We start from the raw sequence: 12,946 nt of genomic DNA on the forward strand, positions 1-12,946 counted from the left end.
AAAATAAATGTGAGAGCAGCAAGTCACCCCATCCAGCTCAGTCATCCCTTGCAGTCATCTCAAGGAGCAGCAGCTGTGAAATCCTCAGGTAAGTGTGTGACCCCAAATCTCATGACCATGTAAAGGTGGCCAGAAGAGCAATACACGCCTCGGAAAGTGAGAAAGCAAGTAGAGTGAAAGGGCCAAGCTTCACGTCAACATTAAAACATGTAAGTGATAGATTGCCAGGATGGGATTGATCTTTGTTTCCCAAATATTCCATACTGAGTTGCATTATAAGCACTGCCATCCAGAGTCCCAGCATTTATGCATGGCCACAGTTCTGAATTGACTTAAAGCTTTCTGCAACAGGATTTTATCACTTCACAGAAAAGGGACAGCTGTGAAAGTCAGATCCAGACTGAGATCCAGTGTCCTCAAGTGGCTCCTTTTGAGAGAGTGAAGGATTGCCAGTCTGGGGTTGTGTCCTAGCTCCACCCCATTGTAGAACTAGGTGGAGGAGCACCCGTGCATCTGAGGTCATTCCTTGACTTCAGTTAGGCCATTTGGGGGTAGGAACGCTCAAAGCAGTCTTATTTTGGATGAACACCAAAAAGCAGTCTGGGAACCTGGCCGAAATGAGCTGACTCTCCAAAGCGAGTAACACCAGTGGAAAATGTGGGTAAGAGCTTACCTCTGCTCTTTGTAGCTTTCCTGTAATAGGTTTTTCCTCTGTCGCATGGGAGCTCTGAGAGCAAGCCCATTTCCACTCCAAGGTGAGGGAATTAAAGTGCAGCACCACGCTCCTGCACAGCATTCAGGTCACATTGTGGTCTACACTTGGAGGTGCTGCCTGCACAGCACATCAGTCACAGCCTCCCACGTCTCTGCAGGATGAGCACGGAGCAGGCGGTGCCATCAGCAGCACCAGGGAGAAAGCCCTGCATGCTGGGCTTTGTTACCAGACCCCCTGTATGGGAACAGAACTGCAGAACAAGACAATACTTCTCATCTGAAGGAGAATATTTCTTCCTCCATTAATAATTTCCCTTGCTATTCCTGGCGGTGACCTTCGCTGAAAAGGAAAAAAAAAATCCCATTGCTTTTATATCTTTTATCCAACTTCCTATTCTAAAGCCTCTGGCTAGAATGAGTCACATTTATATCTGCTATCACATTACATTATGCAGTATCAATGCTGCTACCTATCCTCTCTTCCTCACCACCCAGGCTTGTTGTCATTAGAACAGGCAACTTGCAGCTGCACTTAAAGATTGCCTGCCTAGGTGGCAGTGCCCCTAATACCCTTATCTCAACTGTGGAAGCAATAATGTGAGAGACAGCTGGCCTCACACCTCAGCTTGAAGGGAAATCACCCTGGTTAGGTGTAGGGAAGTGTTTATCTGTGGCAGAGCAGATGCTGCCTCCTCTTTGGCTGCTCACAGTGACATCCCTGGTGTACACTACTAGCCCTTCAGCAGCCACTCACTCATTCTAAGATAGCCCACAGAGTTTTCCTTTAGCATCAACCAAACCTCCTCCCAGCAGTGTATGGGGGTGGTAAGAAGCTCCAGCAGAGAACTCTCTGAGAGACACCTCACATTTACAGACCTCTGAGAGGACTTTCCGTAGAAGAGAGTGAGCTGTAAATGTAGGGTGAGTTTAGGGACCTGGTTTAGTGGGCAATATTGGCAGTAGGCGGATGGTTGGACTAGATAACCTTAGAGGTCTTTTCCAACTTTAATAATTCTATGATTCTATGATCCTAGGTCTCTCATTGCATTCATACTTTCTTTCTTCCTCTGCCATATAAATGATGGCTGAGACTCACTGCTCACAAAGTATTATAGAATAACAGAATTACCACGGTTGGAAAAGACCACCAAGGTCATCTAGTCCAACCAGTATTTCCCAACCAAACCATGTTCCTTTGTACCACATTGACACATTCTTGAACACGTGCAGGGATGGTGACTCCATTACCTCCGTGGGCAGCCCATTCCAGCACTTCACCTTTCTTTTGGAGAAGAAATTTTTCCTAATATCCAACCTGAACCTCCAGTGATGCAACTTGAGGCTGTTCCCTCTAGTCCTATCATCTTCCATATGAAAGGGGCACTTGTAAGCAAACTGGATGCCAGACATATGTCATCTTTTTTCAAATGTGAATTTGGACAGTGGCAATGGTCAAAGCCTCCTGTCAGAAATGGATGTTTCCTCCATCACTGAGAGACCTGTAGCAAACTGATGGGAAAAAAGCTAGTTGCTGGCAGGGCAGGAAAATCCATCCACTTCCAATGCTTGTGGCATCCCAGGTGGGTCTGTGCAGGGCAAACAAACTGCTTTTTTTAAATAAACAGCACCATGCACCATGGTGTGAAAGCAAGTAATTTAAGGCAAATTGCAAGAAGTGTGACAAAACAGCAGGAGGGAAAGCAAGATCTGAGGGTACTTTATAAAAGTATGCTTATTCTGCTGACATCCACAGAAGAGGTCGTGGTCTGGAAAGAGCAAAATATTTTCAGCAGTCGTTGTTACTGGTACTGCAGGTCTGCTTGTCTTTCTGTGACAGTGAGAACTAATCACTGTGCTTGAAGTTGTATTGTAGGATTTTAGCTTAAAAATCAAAACCAAAAGAAAATAGGAGAGCCACTTTGAATACATATATATTCAGGTCTCTAAATAAACAAACTAATATGGCACATGAAAAAAAATAAAGAGTTTCTCTTTAAATTTAGTGCTGCTTTCATTGCACCTTTGGCAATAGGCACGGAATTTTTTCAGTAGCTTTTTTCTTATCTTGAATAATGGATGTGCACTACCTTCCCTTGCAAAACCATCTCTTGATATTTGTAAGCTTTGTTGATAGAGGAAAGGACGCACTCAGGACCTTCTGAGCAAGATCTTACTCACAGGTACAAAGCTTTATTCACTGATGAAAGAATCCTCTCAGAAATGCTAATATCAGCACTTAGACACAGTGGCCAAAATAAACATAATGGTTGGTACATTATTCTTTTTGGATCCTTTACAAAATTAAAGTTCTTCAGAATTAGTGTTGAAATAGCGTTTTGCTGGAAAAGAATGAACACACATTTCTGAATTAAAATCTACTGATGGTAATAGATGATGCACAAGTCCCAAGAGAGGGCTTCCCTGTCAACTCAACCAAAGTGAGAGGAGGAGGGGTAGTGAAGAGATGGAGCATTTTGATAACTTGGATCATATCTGACTACTTGCATTCCCTTGGGAGATTTACTGCTACTTCTGAGAGCAGCAGCCAAAAGTATGCTTTGATGTATCTTTTATCTAAGGCTATCTAAATACCATCTTGATAAATTACATTTGTGCAGTTGAAGCACTGAACCAGAGAGAGAGCTTTTGTTCCTCTTTCTATCGTAGGCTCTTGGTGTGTCCTTGGAGAAGCAACAGAGATTCACATGCCACATGAGTCCCAGCTGACTGGAAGCTGGCAAATGTTGTCCCAGTTTTCAAGAAGGGTATAGCAAGAAGATGCTGGTAATTACAAGCCTGTCAGTCTCTCTTCAGTGCCTGGTAAAATTATGCAGAAGATTATTCTGGAAGTTAGTGAAAAACACTTGAAAGGCAATGCAGCTGTTGATCATAACCAACTCAGGTTCCTGAGGAGAAAGTCCTGTTTAACAAACTTAATTTCCTTTTATGCCAAGGTGACCCACCTTGTTGATCAAGGGAAGCCAGCTGATGTAATCTTTTTAGATTTCAACAATGATTTTAATACTTTTTTTCACCATATCCCTCTTGACAAAATGTCCAGCATCCAGCTAGACATAATGCAACAGGTGTACATTTGGCTCATGGGTCGGGCTCAAAGTGTTACAGCAAATACGTCAAGCTGGTGGCCAGTCATTAACAGGGTTCTACTGGGCTCCATTTTAGTCAGTTCTCTTCAGTGCTTTTATAAATGGTCTGGACACAGAACTCAAATCCATATTAAGTAGGCTTGCAGATGATACTAAATTAGAATAGAATCACAGAATCATACAATATCCTGAGTTGGAACAACCCCATAAGGATCATGGAGTCCAACTCTTGGCTCTACATAGGACTACCCAAAATGCAAACCATTTTTCTGAAAGCATCGTCCATATGCATCTTGAAGTCTGGAATGCACTGCTGTAGACTCCCCTGATTGCAGAGAGGTCTTGCAGAGAAATTTCAGCAAATTAAAGGGCTGGATAATCATCAACCATGTGAAGTTCAAGAAGAGTATTAAGAAGAGGTTCTTCACCAGTGTGTGGTCAGGCAGTGGAACAGGCTCTCCACAGCAGTGGTCATGGCCCCAGTCCTTTGGAGTTCATTAACTATTTTGACAATGCTCTCAGACACACAGTTTGATTTTGGATGGTCCTGTGTGGAGCCAGGGCTTGGACTCAAAGTCCTTTCCAGGTTGGAATATTCCAGAATTCACCTGGGCCCCTATCAGCCAAGTAGAGGAGAGATCACTTGCCTGCAGAGCAGCAGAGAAGGAAGCTCTGTGCATCATGAAATGAACAGGGCCCGCAACGCTGAGTCCTCCTGAAACCAGTGATAACAAATTGATGCTAGTCAGATGTAAGTAGCCCTAAAATTAATAATATGATTCACTAGGAAACAAATTCCTCAGTTCTAGAAGTTACCAGCAACAATCATCTCTTCTGACCCTACTGCTTCCATAAATAAAGAACCATTTGAAAGGTCATTAGCTATAAGGTAAAGCAAGTGACTTTGCTTTGCATGCAGGGGAATATGACTTAAATTAGGCCAATTGAGTTTATGCTGAAGAGGATTACAGTTTCTCATGTGCTCCTTAGCATAGCCCAACCATGCAAGGTCACTTCTCTGGCTAAAACTCCAGAAGGACATTTAACCTTGCCCATGGGCATTTCCCCAGTGATGAGAAAATAGATGGAAACAGAGTTGCCAGAAGAAACTGTCCAGAGCAACAACAAGATTCCTGCAAATAAAAGAACTTCCTCAGATCAAAGAGGACAAGTATTTTTTGCTCCTCACCCTCCTCCACCCCCAGGTAATGGAGAGCTGCTGGATTCAGCTGGAGGAGAAGAGGGGACGAAGGAGTAAGAAGCAATATTTTTGGTAAGGGAATGCGTACAGTAAATAACAGCTGCAAACACTCCCCAGGGTATTGAAGACATTATAAATGGGGGGTTTTCTTCCCCAAATCAGACCTCAATGGGAAGCAACTTTTATCCTGTATAAAGGAGCGCTCTACAATAAGCTTGTTAAGCTTGGAAAGTGCTCTGGGAGCCCCTGGGATGAAAGGCGCTCTAGGAATGAAAGCTGATATTTATGATTATTGTTTGAAAGGAACAGAGAGAAACACTTGATGTAAAATATGAATGGCTGCTGGTGCCAAAAGATCCGTTGTTGACTTGGTGCCAAGGAAGATATTCCCAGCTCTCAAACCTGGATGACAAGGATTTAGAAGGTGCAAGAATTGGAAGTGACTCCTGTAAATAGCAGCAAACAGCAAATGTAGGGCAAATAGGTGTCTTGTGAGTTTCTCTTTTCTTCACCATAAAGTGTAGGCCATATGATCTCTCTCACCCCAACTCTGCCAGCCAAAACAAGCACCCATTAACTACAGTACTGCTGGTCTGCCCTCCTTTTAAAGGAAGAACTTTTAAAAGGAGAGGAGGGGAGAGGCATATCCTTCCTAAGTGATCAAATGTAATGGATTGGCCTGAGTAGATTCATATCTAATCTCACACAACCTTCTAAAAAGCAGAATCAACCCCAGGCTATTGTAAATTAAACTTCCCTATTTCAGAAAGCTATGAGGGAAGACAAGCAGGCTAACAGACTATGCTCCTGCAGACACTACCTGCATGCTCTCAGCTTGCATAAATCTCTTCTGTTGATTTTACACCGGGCATCTGGACCCCTGATGTGGCACTCTGCAGCTCCCAGAGAGGATGTTTTTCCATCCAGAATTGGTACTGGAAAATCTTCACCTCAGTCTGTCAATCTTCCACTTTTTCCCCAAGAAAAACTAGAAGAAAATCCTTAGAGACAAAAAAATTATTCAGTTCTTCAAAAACAAGCTCAAAAGTGACTCTAGTGCTGAAGAAACCTTTACAGCAAAAACCCACAGGATCTCAAGAAGTGGTGTTTTTCTTTTTTTTAATATAGCAAAAGAAGAACACAGCATGTGCCAGAGGCTGAAAGCTAATGCCATACACATTTAAATTAGATATTAGGTGCAATTATTTTTTTTTTTAACAAGTGAGTGTGATTAACCATGGCAATGAATTATCATAAAGAGCTCCGATTCTCCAGCTCTCAGGCTCCAAATGAAGACAGGAAGCCTTTCAGAGGCATTCTTTGAGCCGACAGAGGTAGCTGAGCTAGAAGAGGCAGATGGCACTAGGGACAGGGAGCCCATGGGTTAGCACTCTACCCAGGCTAGCAACTCAGTGCATCCATTTGGCCTTCCAACCTCTCTGTGCACCAACTCCACACTGCCTAATGTGACTGTGCCACCTGCTAGCCAGGAAAGCGCTGTGAGTGCTCACTCTGTGTCACTGTAGCCTTGCCTCCCACTCCAGAGAAGCATGGTTTCCCCAAACCACTGGGACTGGTAGTACCAGCAGCCTTTGCTGGTGTTTGCCAATGCATGATATAAGGGATATAAGGGAGCAAAGGAGCAAACCCCTAAGAAAGGAGCTCTGTGCTGTTGCTCACGGCTGGTCGTAGCCCACCAGGGACTGGTGCAGGACACACTTGCCAGCTCCTCTCCCTTCTCACTGCTCCCTTTTTAGGAACAGCCTAAAACCAATGGGTCTGTATTAGTAACAGAAAGTCCTTGGCCTTTTTGGTTTTTTGTTTTTTTTTTTTTTCCTTTTCCCTTCAGCTATTTAGGCCAACTCTGGATAATCATGCTTTCTAACTTAGACTCAGTCAGTGCCATGGCAACCATTTCAACACGCAGCTCATAGCCAGCCTCTGAGAAGCACAGCCCCTCTGAGAAGCACGCACACCTTGATGCTTCGTGAGAGGCATGAAGAGAGGAGTGCTGCCATCTGCTACACTGACACATTTTTATACCGCCTTACCTCTGGCAGCATGAATATCTGCTTTCAGCTCTGAATAGCTCATCAACTTCTGTCCCCATTCCCTCCCAGAAAAAGAGGTTCTATAAAAATTGGCACAGATTTATGAAGATGAAAGAGAAAGGTGTAGGAAGGGAAATGCACTTGGAAATTCCACTCTGTGGCCTTTGAATTCACCCTTGCAAGAATGCAGCTAAGCCTGTCCTGATACTGCTTTGAAGGAAATCCTGTTTTGTTCTGTTGTGTCACCATGGAAAAGGAGAAAACTTCTAGGGCTTGCTTTCGGTTTTTCTTGAATCACAGGAGAGAGATGGCAGCCATGGAGGAGCGTAGGCACTGCTCTCCCTCCTCTGCAGAATGCCTCCTGTTTGGTAACATAACAGCTTTGCCCCATGCAAAACCAGATCCACATCTCTCCATGTGAGCAAGCCTCAGACAGCACTGGGAAAGAACATATCTGGAGCGTTCAGGTGTATTTTCCCAACCATTGTCCCTGAGTTTTGCTCGAAATCTAGTAGCTGGGTTTGCCTTTGACCACTTGTGATGGTAGCTCTCGACAGTTGGCTGGCACAGTGCAGTGCTGCACCCGTGTCTGTCGTGCTGGCTGTCAACACACATCTCTTCTCACTGAACACGCTCTTCTCCCCAGCACAATCAGGGAGGAGGACCTGGCTGCCAGTGCCACAGCATAAAGAAAATCTTATTAATTTCTTTATGTAATTGTGGCTGCCCTGTAGAAGAACCTGATGCCACGTCTTGAATGTTTTCTTTTATGTGTTTGTGTGTGTAGGTTTCAAACACATACGTACAGAGCACTTGTAGCGTCATGTTGACCCTGACCTGGGGTAATTACACCTTCCATTCCTTTCTTTCCATCTTTTTCTGCATTTGTACCATTGTGGTACCACTGTACCAGCAAGATCTGCCCCCATCCCTGCCACCTCTTTGTCACTAGTAAGAAAAAAATTCTGCTTCTGACCAAGGGAGAGGAAAAATCCAGGTGCACCCACAAACAGATATATGTCAGTGCACCCAAAATAGCCAAAATGGATGAAACATTTGATTTCAGTTTGAACGCACCACTTGCCGATGCTTGCCACAGGAGAGCACAAACACGATACTTCACACTGATATTTTTTCTAGGAACGAATTCAAGAGACCAGAGCCAGCAGTCCCTTAAGGCAGGTATATCAGTCTGAGCCAGAAGGTAAATACAGCATCGCAATTGCCTTTGCCCTGTTATTTTAATGCATGCGCGTGCAGGCACACATGGTGTTTCGTAAGCCCTGCATATGTACTTCTCAATCAAGTATCATTTATATACACCATCTTTCACTGAAATAAAACCTCTGAGACTGCTGAGGTTAGGAAACACGGTGTGTGCTCAGAGAGGCACATCATGGACAGCCCAGTAAATCTCTGGGACTTCTGACCGTGTACAGACTGCCCTGGGGAACCCGCAGCCTCAGCTGTCCTTTCTAATCTGCAACCTAAAGTCAAGATCCAGGCTGGCAGGAGGAAAATATAGGACACAAGCTTTTAGCCAACATGTTAAAGTTAATGCGTTTCTGTAGCTATAATAAGCACAGACAAAATTATGAAGCTCTGTAAGACTGGGAATACCACCTCTATGGCATGCATATAACATTGGCCTGACACTGCAAAGCCAAATTTCTGCAAATAGCCAAATGCCTTTTACCACCTTCCACTTTCCCAGAGCCTCCTCTTCTGGTGGTCCCTCTCTGCTCCATGCATAAGGAGGCTCTCTTACCACCCTCCTGTCAGAGAGGGAACAGAGGGATGATGGCTAGAAATGAAGCTGGAAGAGAGACTCTTTTATCATATCCCACTTCAGGTAACTTGCCTAACACAGACGGACCGGCAGCATCTAGAGCAGAAAATCAAAGTAGTGAACCAGGGCACAGGAGGAGGAGCTCAGCCCTCCGCAAGTCCAACCCTCAGCTCAGCCCAGGACACAGCCTTGCACAGGGCTGCCAGCGCTCTCCCACCCTGTTGGAAAAGCACGCCTCAGGAGGGACTCAGGGACTGCTCCCAACAGGTTTGCATGTGGCTACATGGATGTGGAGGGCAAAGGGGGTTTATCTGTACCACCACAGCCACTCTCCTTAGGCAGAGGGCAGCTCCAGTTCCTGCTCGCTTTATTAGCACTAACAGCCATTATACCCACAGGCCACCTCGGACTTCAGCCAGCAAATGAACTGCCCTGCCTTTGTTTTGATGAAATCAGGACGCGTCCCTGAGCCAGCTGCACAAACCCTGTACTCCACTTTGTTCCAGTGCATAGTCCCACAGGCCAACCCCAGCCACCAGCTGCTCAGACCAGCACACCTGCTGCTGCAGAGGTGGAAGGGAGAAGTGCTGATCCAGATTGCCACCTCCCAGCTGGGTGCTGTGCCTGCCTGAGGGCAGCTCGCTCTGCTGTGCTCCATCAGCACAGCCCACCTGCCTGAGGGTCAGTTCAACCCTCTAGAGGCTCCCAGAATAATCTGAGCAGTAGATGGGGGCAAATGGTGTGGTGCTTCTTGAGGCCCAGATCCACCCTTCCTCTTACCTTTCAGAAGCAGGAGAGCAGCAACGCTCACTTACTTTGTTTTCATTTGATCAGAATGGAAAGACAAGAGTGCCTGCAGAGCTACCTGCTGCATTCTGTCTGCGTTAACAGTGCACCCTGCTGTACCCTGTGGGACCTTGGAAGCAGCACCCCCATTTCACTCCAGCAGTCTGGGCAGCACGGCACCTTCTCTTGATGGTACCGAGCTGAGGAAAGCTGTGCAGAAACCTGCACTCTTTTCACGTGCTTTGGAATCCAGTATTAGGAGTGCACTTGCTTTCCATCAGGATATGCAAGAGGTTAGGAAGAAACTTAACTTAGAGGAAGTTCCTTACATCTACTTGAGGATATGTCCTCTTATGTTCCAAGGGAGGGTGCTGGCATGAGAATGAGATCAGGGCTGTTCCCAAACAGGTCAAGGGAGATTGCAGACAAAAGCAAACACTGCAAAAATCTGTCCAAGTTCAAGCAGAGAAATTGATTGAATGGGTTTTTAACCCTTTTTCTTTTTCCAAGTAATGAACACTTTCTTTTTTGCAAGCATGCTCCTGGAATGAGAAATCTCATAGTTTAGGGATACGTTCACATGGGGAACATTCACGTGACCTTTCAGATCGCATTCCTCCTATTTATAAGAGCGTTACTCATCCACTTAGAGAGCAGAAGTAACACCGTGTTTGTTAAATGACTACATGGGCGCTATGAATAACCAGCAGAGGGTATTTAAAACCGCAGTTACATCCAAGAGCACCCAGAGCGTCCATAGCCAGCACACATTTGGACAAAGCACAAGTAATACTGCACGTAACATACATTTGAAAGGCAGCTTGAAGGCAATTTCCTCAAAGGAAACATGGGCTAAAAATCCATTGGATAGATTATTTTCCAGAGATAGTTCACCTAGTTCATTAGGCATGTAGAATAGCTGGCAACACAGCGTGACAGCTGAAGACTTGAAACTGAACAAAGTCCAGGCAGAACTGCTGCAGAAAGCAGCAGATGGAGCACAATTCCTCAGCGCTGCAGCCTGGTCACGACACTGCAGAAAATGTCAAGAGTGTAGTGCTACAGGTTTGCAACTTTGTCACTGGCAAACCAGATGTTTAAGAACTCCCAGCAATGCCCAGCTTGCTGACTAATGCGTAGCCCAACTTAGCTTGAGGGAAAGAATAATACCAACCACATGTGCTGTTAGCCCCAACACATTTCCAAGCCCCTGTCAGTATAAGTAAACTTTCCAAGTCCCAAATCTTATCAGTGCCTGCAGCATACTTCCACAAACAGTACCAGCTCCTGGGTCAGAGGGTAAGACACTGTTTCCAGGCAAGCAGGACTTCCCCGCTTATCTGAGTGCAGGTATCAGGCAGGAGAAAATCTGGAGGGGGAGGAAGAGTGAAGGACAAAGAGGTGGGATATTGAAGAATATTGTGCCAGAATATGCAGAGTGGAAGGAGTTTGACTTCCCACCAGCCCCTCACTCTAGTGCTATTGATCCATGACACACTTCCACACAGCAGGGGATGGCCTTGCAGGGACACCAGATGCCTGGGTATACTACACTTTGGGCCAGACCTTCTTAGGGTGAGGATGGTCATTGTAAGCAAGAGGCACGAGGTGCGGCCACATGGCAGCGCCAGGCAGCTGCCCCTGCCAGCAGACCTTTGTGGCATCAGCCTGGCCAGAGAGGTAAACATCACACCAGAGGCAGCAGCAGAAAGTGAGAACGTGGCAGCTCTGGGTGCAAATATCACTTCCTTATTGCAGCCTCCATGAGCGGCCCTGCCTTGCAATACTGAGAATGTTTTGAACGGCAGAGCCCAGGCAGTGAATCATCTTATAATCATGGCTGGTGCGTCCCAGCCTCCATGTATCATCAACTCCTCCTCTGGGTCAAGCAATCATTTGAGAGTGAATCATCGCTGCACAGGTTTCTCCCAGTGCAGGCAGGCGTGCAGTGAGCAGAGCTGCTTGCCATCTGCATCAGCCAGACCAACAGGGCTGCAGGAGAGACTGAAAAAGCTGAGGGAAAGAGAAGCAAATCCAGAGCAGGAAGAGAGCACATTTGCTTCCTCTGCAGACAAGACGGAAGCTGAAATGACAGTGTGTGGACTTTTCTGTTGTCTCCCAGTTCACTACCCATGCCCCAGAGCTCATGCTGCATGAAGGAGCCATGTTCCAACATCAGCCCAAGCCAGGCCTGGTCCCATGCTGCCTGCCCAGGCCTCAAGGCTAGAGGCAACTCTCATTCTTGTCTGGGCCAGGTAGGGGAAGGACTCGCCAGGCCTTACCCCCACCCTCTTTGTAATATCAAGTAATAACACTATTTAGCACTTCCATAATTACCTTGTGTTCTGGTATCACAGACACAGCTGAATTGGAAGTCATTAAGATCGTTTTAATGAGCTTCAGTGGATCCTTTCAATCGGAGGCGTTCTTTAGCCAGCTCTCATTTTCGTGGTTATATCTGAATAAGCAGTATGCATTGAGGTGAGGTTCACAGATGAGACACTGGCATAAAAGCAGACTCCTACTTGCAAAAGCAAAGTGTCATTATGCATCATGTTTCACCAACTTCAAAATGCCAAGGAAGGCAAATCAGGTTATAACCGGCTCCACCTACGTCTTGTAGGAGCTGCGAGGTTATTCCCATGGACTGGCACTTGGGAAAGGTCAGCCATGACCTCACACAGGGCAGCCCTTCCTCAGCAACCACTGTTTCGGAGTCTTTCACCGGTCTGTGCAGGTAGCCCTCAGAAGCAGATGTCAACACATCTCAATTCCTCTCTTGGTAAAGAGAAAGGGGCAGGAGGCCAGCAGCCCCGGGAGCACCTTGCCCAGGAAACAGGAGAACCATGCTGACCTAGTGAAGGTGCTGGCAGAGCCCTGGCCGCTGGCCTCTGCTCCGATGGAGGGGCATGCAGACATCAGGCTGTCCTGGCCTGGGCGCTGTGTTCAGAGCCCTCTGGAGAGGAGGGGCTGGCTGGTCCTGGGTGTGTTCTTAGCCACGTTTCTTTGTAGGGTCTTTAAACAAGAAGGAATTAAGCGTCCCTTTAGTAGTGGGTACATCAGTTCCCTGCTCAGAAATGGAAATAAAGGCACTTCTCCCGTTTTTGTCTGTCATTTGTGTTTGGGCTGTAAATTCCTAGGGAAAAAGAAACAAACAAACAAAAAAAAACCAACAGGGGTTTCCAGGTGTACCTGTCCTATTAATGATAAAAATAATGTGCTGGTTTTGTCATTAGAGTAGGAGGAAATGTTAGCACACGGAACAAACACTTGTACTGCAATTTCTTCTGTTTAGAAA

At 46.0% G+C, this 12,946-nt stretch overlaps 1 long non-coding RNA gene across 2 annotated transcripts in view; it reads right to left on the reverse strand.

Annotated features, from left to right (window-relative positions):
* The window catches only part of LOC128075334 (uncharacterized), a 44,388-nt gene that overhangs the window by 15,988 nt on the left and 15,454 nt on the right, over positions 1-12,946 (reverse strand). Inside the window, exons 2-4 of one of the 2 annotated variants that reach the window (XR_008203760.1) lie at positions 8,773-12,106; positions 5,843-6,023; positions 674-4,536 (exon numbers count right to left, since the gene is read on the reverse strand). This is a non-coding gene — a long non-coding RNA (uncharacterized LOC128075334). The remainder of the gene's footprint in view (positions 1-673; positions 4,537-5,842; positions 6,024-8,772; positions 12,107-12,946) is intronic. The other variant, XR_008203770.1, reaches the window with a different exon arrangement.

The sequence above is a fragment of the Tympanuchus pallidicinctus genome, unplaced genomic scaffold (assembly GCF_026119805.1).
Source record: "Tympanuchus pallidicinctus isolate F22 unplaced genomic scaffold, pur_lepc_1.0 scaffold1, whole genome shotgun sequence".
Classification (NCBI taxonomy): domain Eukaryota; kingdom Metazoa; phylum Chordata; class Aves; order Galliformes; family Phasianidae; genus Tympanuchus; species Tympanuchus pallidicinctus.